Source organism: Aegilops tauschii, chromosome 6 (assembly GCF_002575655.3).
Source record: "Aegilops tauschii subsp. strangulata cultivar AL8/78 chromosome 6, Aet v6.0, whole genome shotgun sequence".
In the NCBI taxonomy this organism is placed as follows: domain Eukaryota; kingdom Viridiplantae; phylum Streptophyta; class Magnoliopsida; order Poales; family Poaceae; genus Aegilops; species Aegilops tauschii.
Genome location: NC_053040.3, coordinates 18,791,741 through 18,801,793, shown reverse-complemented (window position 1 = coordinate 18,801,793; position 10,053 = coordinate 18,791,741).

The window sequence follows — 10,053 nt, the reverse complement described above, 5'->3', positions numbered from 1 at the left end:
ATGAGGTCGGCGTAGTTTGGCTGCGACACAACAAGACCGGCGTCACAACTGAGTCTGAATAAGAATGAAGATGGCGTGCAAAGCGTCTGGGTGATTATAAAACTTGTCAAAGTGGCGGATCGAAAGCACTTGTTGAAGTGAAGGATCTGACTGGTGATGAAGTACTTGACTACTCAGGAGAGTGTCATTGCAAATGAGATGCAGCCCCCAAGTGCGGCGTAGCCCCCGAGCGTACTACAGGCTTCAACAACGGACATGTCGGAATATGAGAAATATAGTTTTGAATGGATGATTTGCAATTCATCGAGTCGGACTCGGGTAAAGATGAGGAGAAGCTTCCGAGTGATGCTCGAAAAAGACAAACTCGCAAAAGAGTGAAGTGTGTGAAGTTTAATTATAAAAGGGACTTATATGTCTCATGCCTGACGAGGTCTATATCATTGATACGATGAAGAGGATTCCACAGAGGGGTTGGCTGGATGTGTTTGAAGTCAACATAGCGACAAGGTCGGTGTTGTGGTGCGCTAGGACCGGTACGATGACCGAGTCCGAGAAGCGATGAAGTTGGCGCATAGGGCCGTTGAGTGATCGCGTAACTTGTGTAAAAAATGGCACAAACCAACGAAATAATTTCTCGAGGAAATTTGATGTGTGCTGAAATGATTTGTGTGAATAACACCCATAGACACCCGCTGGGAGTGCAAGGGGCTTGCTGGTTAACCAGCAAGAGTCTGAAAGAGCGAAGGATCCATTCGAACTTGTCGAAGCGACGGATCCGACTGAACTCATTGGAATACTGGCTCAAATAAAATGGAAGTGTAGTGTTTCGACTGAGTTGCAGCCCCGGAGGACCGATGCAAACTCGAAATGAAGAACGACACATGGTGTTCGTGAATGATGTATGCGAAAAAATGGAAGCTGGACTCGTGAGTCTCATAACCAGTACTAAGCAAGTATGTGAAAATAAGCAGCCGAGCGTAGAGGAACACTCGGCGGCGTGGCCTCCGAGTGAACGTGATGTGTGAATTACGGGATACTCAGGAAGACGGAAATAACAGAATGTAAAATGACTTTGATGTCTGAAGGCGCGCGAGTGGCCGAGGTGGTGATGAGGCGACCAACCGAGTGGTGATGCGCGGGGCGGACGAGTGGTGGTGAGGTGACCAACCGAATGGCGACGCGCGGGGCGGCCGAGTGGTGATGAGGTGACCAACCGAATGGCGACGCGCGGGGCGGCCGAGTGGTGATGAGGTGACCAACCGATGGCGACGCGCGGGGCGGCCGAGTGGTGATGAGGTGACCAACCGAGTGGTGACGCGCGGGGCGGCCGAGTGGTGATGAGGTGACCAACCGAGTGGCGACGCGCGGGGCGGACGAGTGGTGATGAGGTGACCAATCGAGTGGCGACATGCGGGGCGGCCAAGTGGTGATGAGGTAACCAATCGATGGCGACGCGCGGGGCGGCCGAGTGGTGATGAGGTGACCAACCGAGTGGCGACGCGCGGGGCGGCCAAGTGGTGATGAGGTGACCAACCGATGGCGACGCGCGGCGCGGCCGAGTGGTGATGAGGTGACCAACTGAGTGGCGACGCGCGGGGCGGCCCAGTGGTGATGAGGTCACCAACCGATGGCGACGCGCGGTGCGGCCGAGTGGTGATGAGGTGACCAACCGAGTGGCGACGCGCGGGGCGGCCGAGTGGTGATGAGGTGACCAGCCGAGTGGCGACGCACGAGGCGGCGGAGTGGTGATGAGGTGACCAGCCGAGTGGCGACGCGCGAGGCGGCGGAGTGGTGATGAGGTGACCAGCCGAGTGGCGACGCGCGGGGCGGCCGAGTGGTGATGAGGTGACCAGCCGTGTGGCGACGCGCGGGGCGGCCGAGTGGTGATGAGGTGACCATCCGAGTGGCGACGCGCGGGGCGGCCGAGTGGTGACGAGGTGACCAGCCGCGTGGCGATGCGCGGGGCGGCCGAGTGGTGATGAGATGACCAACAGATGAGGACGCGCCGCGCGGCCGAGTGGTGATGAGGTGACCAACCGAGTGGCGACGCGCGGGGCGGCCGAGTGGTGATGAGGTGACCAACCGAGTGGCGACGCGCGGGACGGCCGAGTGGTGATGAGGTGACCAACCGATGACGACGCACGGGGTGGCCGAGTGGTGATGAGGTGACCAACCGATGGCGACGCGCGGGGCGGCCGAGTGGTGATGAGGTGACCAACTGAGTGGCGACGCGCGGGGCGGCCGAGTGGTGATGAGGTGACGAACCAATGGCGACGCGCGGGGCGGCCGAGTGGTTATGAGGTGACCAACCCAGTGGCGACGCGCGGGGCGGCCGAGTGGTTATGAGGTGACCAACCCAGTGGCGACGCGCAGGGCGGCCGAGTGAAGCAGACGCGTGGCACGGAGTGATGTTGCGCGGGGCGTCCGAGTGATGTAGACGCGTGGTGCGGAGTGACGATGCGCCGGGCGTCCGAGTGATGTAGACGCGTCTCGCGGAGTGGCGACGTGTGGGGCGTCAGGGTGATGTAGATGCGTGCCGCGGAGTGACGATGCGCGGTGCGTCCGAGTGAAGTAGACGCGTGGCGCGGAGTGATGATGCGCGGGGTGTCCGAGTGATTTAGACGCGTGGCGCGGAGTAACGACGCGTCGGGCGTCCGAGTGAAGTAGACGCGTGGCGCGGAGTGATGATGCGCGGGGCGTCCGAGTGATGTAGACGCGTGGCGCGGAGTGACGATGCGCCGGGCGTCCGAGTGATGTAGACGCGTCTCGCGGAGTGGCGACGCGCAGGGCTTCAGGGTGATGTAGATGCGTGCCGCGGAGTGACGATGCGCGGGGCGTCCGAGTGAAGTAGACGCGTGGCGCGAGTGACGATGCGCGGGGCGTCCGAGTGATTTAGACGCGTGGCGCGGAGTGGCGACACACGAGGTGTCAGGATGATGTAGATGCGTGCCGCGGAGTGACGATGTTCGGGGCGTCCGAGTGAAGTAGACGCGACCCGCAGAGTGATGATGCGCGGGGCGTCCGAGTGATGTAGACGCGTGGCGCGGAGTGACGATGCGCGTGATGTCCGAGTGATGTAGACGCGACCCGCAGAGTGACGATGCGCAGGATGTCCGAGTGATATAGACACGTTCCGCAGAGTGGCGATGTGCGGGACGTCTGAGTCGGGAAAGTTGATGATAACACGAGCGGTTTCGTGATCGCCGTGCAGGGCGGCCGAGTGGCGGCGCACGGGCGGATGAGCACCAGTGATCCTGTTCGGTCCGAGTGAACTAGCCCATCCGAGTGATTGCTGGAACAAAACGTCTGTGTCTGACTACCGCAGTGATCTGTTAATCATCCGAACATGCGTTCCAGTGAGCTTAAGTCCCATCCGAGTGAATCTGGATTCGAACAGAAAAAGGACTGTTAAGCGACTGTCGAGTAATTTATGAGCTAAATTGTAAAAATGACCGGAGAGGATAAGGTCCTCAATCCTATGCCGAGTGGCTGGGGACTTGTTCCCTCGAGTTCATCCTCATGGAAGCGGATGCCGCCAGCTCGCAAAGGGAGGAGCCGAGGCGCAATCGGGGCGTGGCCAGCCTCCAGATTTCTGCCGCGTCGGGCCTGTGGAGCCAAGAAAAACAGAGTAAGAATCTCAAAAAGAATAGCTTGTGCCCGGAGGTAAGCGGAAGGGTGCAGCAGCTGCAGTGCATCCGGCAGTCCACGCCGGAGGGAGCAGCAGCGCTGCCGGCCATCATGCTTTGTTGCTCGGGGGAGCCAGGCCGCCTGCCAATTTGAGGACGCCCGGCCCACGGCCGAGTGCTGATGTCGATGATGTTCTGAACGTTAGCCGGCCGAGTGAAAAAAGGTGAACCGGCCGAGTGGACCGGGGCTGCACGACCGAGTGAGCGCCGTCCGAGCGGACGCCTCATCCAAGTGCATCTGCTGGTCCGAGGGAACCACAGCTGGGTTGCGATCCGGTCGGTGTGGAGCTGGCTGAGCAGGCCGACGCGGAGTGCTGGGCTGAGAGGTGTTGGTGATGTTCGGTGTGGATGTGCCCATGAGCGCACGAGCGTTGATCCGTTTGCTGGAGGCGGTTGGCTCTATCCGGCCTCAAGCGGACCGGATCCAGCGGGCGTCTGACCTGCAGATCAAGGCCGAGCAGAGAGACGGACTCTTGCTCCAAAACGGATCAAAATTAGCAATAAATGCCTAGTAATTAGGTGTGATTGCCTGGCTAACCAACGGGTTGAAGAAGGGAATTGCTCCCGTCCAGGATCTGCATGCAAGAAAGCGTTAATTAGTGGTAATTAAGCAAGAGTTAATACCGTTCTGCATGTCATGGAAGTTTCCTTCTTTCGTGGATCATTTTCTGCATGCGATTTATTGCCATGCTGCGGGCTTGTGCAATCGACTTCGGACGGAGATGCTCCGTCATCGAGCCAGCAGCACCGGAGAGGGGAGCCACCACGCACACTCGCAGCATCGGACGGCTGCCGCTGAAGGAAGGAGTGTATCGCGCCCGCGACAACAGCGGGAGGGGCGCCTCCGCCATGGAGATTACTGCCGAGCGGACGACCGGGCTGAGGAGCTCCGCGTTGCCGGCCAGAGAGCGGAAAGGGAGGAACCTCGCGTCGCCCGTCGGGCCCGCGCCTCCACGGCATGGACGCCGCCGTCGAACACGTGATCGGCTGGGGAGGCCTCATGGCGAGGAAGCCGCCGTCGGGCAGGCAACCGACCGGGCGGACGAGCCATACGCAGTCGGCCAGGCCAGTGCCTTCGCGGCGTGGAAGCCGTTGTCGGGCAAGGCGACCAGGCGGAGGAGCCCTGTGCAGCCGGCCAAGCCACTGCCTCCGAGGCGCCGAATAAAGATGTAGATCTTTTCTCCTCCTTTCTACCATGCTTTAGTTCTAGTTGTGAAGATGAACAATTCGATCAGGATGAACAGTAAATTAAACATAGATGAATGAAAAAGAAACCATCTGCATCATGGCTCGATAGACGCCAATGCCCCACGGTGGGCGTCAACTGTCGTGATAACAATTCCGACAATAAGAGAGGGGTAGGATAAAGGAGCATGATCTATCGAGATGCATATGGGTGACACGGTGGTTTTAGCGATTCGGGCCTCTCACGGTGGAGATAACAACCCTACGTCTCATGCTCCGGAGAGGCTTTGTTTTATCTTAATATGTATCCGGAGATTACAATGAGAGGAGAACGTATCCCCGTAGTCCTGAGACTAATGGTGAAAAAGAGAGAAAGATGGAAGAAAAAAGCCCCCTAGTCTAGTGGTGGGGGTGGCTTATATAGAGTGCGCCATCCCCTCACCTCCTATGTTACAAAGTGGGGCATGAATACCATAATGCCAGCCCACTATCAAGCCCTCACTATGAGAATGATGCCGACTGCTTTGCTGCCTGCTGGTCTTCGTATATCCGAGTGAGTCGTACGGTCGAGTGGTGAACTGCCATCTGAGTGGATGGTATGCTGCTTGGTCGAGTGGATAGTATACTGCTTGTCCGAGTGGATAGTATGTATGTATGAAATTTACCTGGACTCCATGCTTCATGATAATTCGACCCGTCGTGGGCCTACCTGTTATGTGTATCCCCAACACAGGCGGTTACAAATGCGGGGAGAGGAAGAAGAAAGTGGAAGTGACCGAACTACAGGCCCTGCACGCAAGGGTACAAGCGCTAGAGGAACGAGACACGGTTCGCAGCAAGCGACCTGCTGAAGCTACCCCGCCATCTCAGCGGTGAAGCAGTGTGGCTTCCACCGAGCTGCTTCAGGAGCCTGTCTTCACGGCTCCTACTAGCTACGCCGTGGATGCTATCACGGAGTCTCAACATTGCCACCTTATGACGCGGCTGAAATTGAAAGTCAAGGCGGCTGTTGGCTCTGTTGCACCTCCTGAACCTGGCGCAACTTTTGACTGCCGGCCGATTCCAGAAGGATATAATAGGGTGATGGTGGATGAAATAATGGACGGATTTGAGGACCTCGAGTTTGACCAGCCTACGGGTGAAGGGGAGACTCGGCTGGGTTCTTCTCTGAAGACTCCATGCCTATGGCGGAAGGAGCTCATCAACCTTTCGAACTGGACGCCTCCGCCTCCTCCTCCTCCTTCGGCGAGTCAGGGCACTCCGCCTCCTCCTCCGCCTCCTCCTCCGGCGAGTGATCAGGGCACTCAGCCTCCTTCTCCGGCGTGTGGCGGCACTCCGCCTGCGCCGGCGCGCCCGAGCAGCCATCCTCCTCCTTCTCCGCCTCGCCAGCAAGGGTGGAAGAGACCCGCCGCCGCTCCGTCTGCTCCGGTGCATCGTAGTCCTTCTCCTCGGCCTCGTAAGCAAGCACGAAAGAAGACAGCAGCAGCCGCTCCGTCTGCTCCGGCGTCTAGCAGTACAGCGAGAGGCGGGAGGCAATACAGATTTGGTCCATCTCTCAAGCCTCTAGAGAAGTTACCATAGAAGATGACCATGGAGGAAAACAAGAAGATCATGGAAACCGAAGTGAGGGACTTCTTTCAAGCGGTGAAAGCAAAGAAACATCCACCTTCGAAGGAGAAGATAGATCCGGTGAAAGCAAAGCGCACTATTGATGCCCTGAAGCAACAACCACCGTCTCCGCCGCAATCCAACTATGATGCATTATTGAAAGGTCATTTATCGAAGCGGATCGGTCAGAAGTACTGTCAGTGATCGAAGGTTAGCAGAACGACGAGCTGGGAAAAATTGCCCAACTCGGCGAACAAGCGAAACAATCGTGCCCCCCGCTCAAGGTGTCTAGCGATATCGTCGCTAATCATCCGGATAATTTTCCCAATTCCAGTCTTGGAGATTACTTGCCCGACGATGTACATTATGATTTCTTGGAGGTGGACGAACACAAATACCATTACGGGAAGCCTCTCGTCAAAGATGAAAGATCTCTAACAACGATGATGCGAAGATTCCATGATTGGTACATGAAAACCTACAGAGAGTTTGGGGGGACGAATACTTTGACGTTGAGAGTTAGAGAGGAGCATCACCTCGTTGGAATTGAACTGTTGTCTGTTCCATTTGAGGAGTTCTTTCAGTTTTTCAATCAAAAGGCCCTCGATAAATTAACGGTCACTTTTGCTACTGTCTGTAAGTATTATTTCTGCCATTAAGTCTCTATATATAGGTCAGCTCTTTCATTGCATGTATATATATATATATATATATATATATATATATATATATATATATATATATAATTATCCTCACTATATTATGCAGATTGAAGATCGCCGAATTGAAGAAAAGACAAATCGGTGATATTAGGTTCATTAACACAAATCTCATAGATGCATATACGGTTGAATTTCATGCCAAAGATACCGAGGCCAAGTTGCTACGATCGTTGGTATTAAATCAAAACAAAGCGATAATACTCTTACCTTACAACTTCAAGTGAGTGTTACTGTCTTTTGCATATTCGGTTTCCCTTATTAGTCGAGGTTATAGTAATGTAATTGATGAGTTATGCATGCGTGTGTAGGTTCCACTATATTCTCCTAGAGATTAAGCTTGAGCAGGGACTAGTAACCGTCTTAGACTCAAGACGAAAAGATCCCCAGGAGTATGCGGACATGACTGAAATGCTCAAGAAGTAAGTTAAATCGATCATTATCGCACCATATCAGCAACTTTGTTCATTTCCTGATATCAAGTAATTGTTTTCTTTGTCTGGCAAAGTTTGGAAAAAATTCACCGCAAAAGCTCCGGGACTGCCGAGGAAGCTGCGATGTACACACCCGACAGTAAGTACTACTAGCTAGTTCCGCGCATCTCCTAGTGATTCAAACGCTAGTTTCATCAATACCATTTAGCATGCTTCATTATCAGTTTGATTGACCTCTATTTCTTGTAAAGTGGTTGTGGCAGGAAGCCGGGAATAATTACTGTGGATACTACGTTTGCGAGTCCATCCGCCACACGACCTGTGAGCGGGGCTACTCTGACAAACAATATGAAGTGCGTAAGCAATAATATTCACAATTTTATTTTATTACCATCATTTGTGTCGAGTTTCATTCATTCATATATATGTATTGACCCCCTTCTTTGAATTTAGATGTTTTGGATGCGGGATGAACTCCTAACACCAGATCGCATGCGAGCAATTCAAGAGGAATTGGCGGCATTCTTTCTTGACCACGTGATCGATAAAGACGGAGAATACCATGTGGATCCTGAGTTCATATATAATTAGGGGATTATATTGTAAGAGATCTTATATTGTATATATGTAGCCAGTAGCATCGGATAGATATACGAAAACTTGTTGTTTGACCAATCTCTCGGAGAAGGAGAGGTCAATATCACTTCTCTCTGTATGCATGTGTTCATGACGATCTTCTGTTTCCTTCATTTGCTTACTAGCTAGCGTGTTGAGTCCTCTCTATACGTATAGTACGTAGCGTCGACCAAGCACGGAGATAAGAGAGGACACTTCTCTCTATTTATTATCTAACTAACACAATATATGGAACACCTAAATTAAGTCCCCAAAACCCCCTAACCCCCCCCCCCCCCCCCCCCTTCAAAAAATAAAATAAAAACCCTAACCCCTGAAATGCTACCAACCGGGACCAAAGGCCCTCCAGCCTGGGCTCGCGCAGCGGCCACGTGGAGGCCCATTTGTCCCGGTTCGTGTAAGAACCGGGACTAAAGGTATAGGGCTTTAGTAACGACCCTTTAGTCCAGGTTCCACAACCGGGACAAATGGCCCTTTTTCTACTAGTGTAAGTTAACTATGGTCATCTTTTCATAGTCAGTACAATCCTACTTGAGCTAATTCAAATTAAGGAACTGTGTTCTGTATATATGAATGCATACATACAGTGTATGTATCACTACATAATATTTTCAAGTTTACTTGATCTGTAATCCGTATCACTACATAAGGTAACCGAGACTTTGTGTACTATGACAGTTTCATTTCACCCCATTAATGGAGCTTAGAGTTGTGTTAACATTAATTATTTACATTATTGACATAGTCTTGATGATGAATTGTCGATACATACTCTGAACAGTTTGGAATGTCAAACTAATGTGGTTATATATATTTTAGCCATAAACTTTTAGTTCCACATGTTAAGAGTTCTCATTCTCAAATTCGTATGAATTGGATTCCTATGCTCAAAATCTCTGTTTCATAGGAAAAAATTCATCAGCTAACATACATTTTTTATTCATGTACAGGATGTTGGTTCCATCATATTTAAAGAGAAGGAAATGAATAGGGTGAAGAAATCCCATCATATAATCTCCTCTCCAATTCACGCTCATATAAGGTGCTATTATTATCCCCTCTGATGCATACTCATAATTTAGTACAAGGCATATAAATGCTCAATAAATTGGCATGCTGCTGTAAGGACTGAAATGAGATAATTATCTTTTTTTCCTTCTATGATCAAAAGTTGTTTGCTTCTGCTTATTGACAGAGATAATTATTCCCTATTTAGTAGAGATGTTATCAAATATTAATTATTTCCTACTTACTGGAGTTGCGTAGTCCTGTGCTAACTCCCCGACACCTTAATTATTCCCTATTTGGTAGATATGATGTCAAATAGTTTTTTTAGTAGAGTACAACAGTTCCTATAGATGCAAACTTGGTGTTTCGGTGTGAGATTCGCTCATAGTGAACAATGGATATCAAGTGATATGGTTTACTACTAAACAGTGGGATCACGTTCATCTTTTCCAGATAGTCAAGCGTGTAACTGATTCAGTGATGATCAGGTAACATGTGTTGCTCAAAACTAAAGTTTTCTATGGGCGTAAAACTGAGAGCAACTGTGGATCATTTAATTCACTCCTCGTGGGCGTACCTACCGGCATCATGGCGTAGACCTCCAGTCCCTCCTGAGCACAACCTCCTGCTTGCCTTACGGATGTAGGCCTCCAAGTCCAGCTCAACGCATCGGAATTGATTGGCGCCCTTGCTCCTGTCCAACTTACATCAGTCGCTACCCCAATCCATACACACGCACGGAGATGAGAATCGAAATGAAGCAAACAAGAAGAGTGG